The sequence below is a fragment of the Vigna radiata genome, chromosome 3 (genome assembly GCF_000741045.1).
Source record: "Vigna radiata var. radiata cultivar VC1973A chromosome 3, Vradiata_ver6, whole genome shotgun sequence".
NCBI classification, from domain to species: domain Eukaryota; kingdom Viridiplantae; phylum Streptophyta; class Magnoliopsida; order Fabales; family Fabaceae; genus Vigna; species Vigna radiata.
The window spans coordinates 9779632-9780167 of record NC_028353.1 but is presented as its reverse complement, the minus strand read 5'-3'; positions in this window follow the sequence as shown (position 1 = coordinate 9780167).

The following is a 536-nucleotide window of genomic DNA, read 5'->3' as shown; positions in this document are numbered from 1 at the left end:
GCTATATACACTATTTGGTTCTTCACGTGTCCATATATATATATATATATATATATATATATATATATATATATATATATATATATATATATATATTATTCTAAAATTCATTAACAACATCAGTTCAGTCATTAACTATATTTTATACCAAAAGTATAAAATATCATTTATCTGAATATAACTAAAAGTCAAGATTTATATATTAATTTTCAATCAAAAATTATTTACAAATTTGGGTTTTTAAAGTTACTGAAAGAAAACATCTATCCAAAATATTTATACATTTGCACTATCTTTGCCTAGTGTTTGCTTCGCAAAAACATCATCTATCTTTGTTTTTCATCAATCAAGTGATCATTTATACATACAACACAAGCAAACAAACAATACAATAAGAATAAGTTAATATCAAAAAATAAAACATAGCATTCACAAAGTAACATATTTTATTTTCATTTCAAACTAAGCACGACATCTAAACATCGTAAACATCTAAACTCAACATCTAGGTACATGTATTATTGTCGAGCTATGGT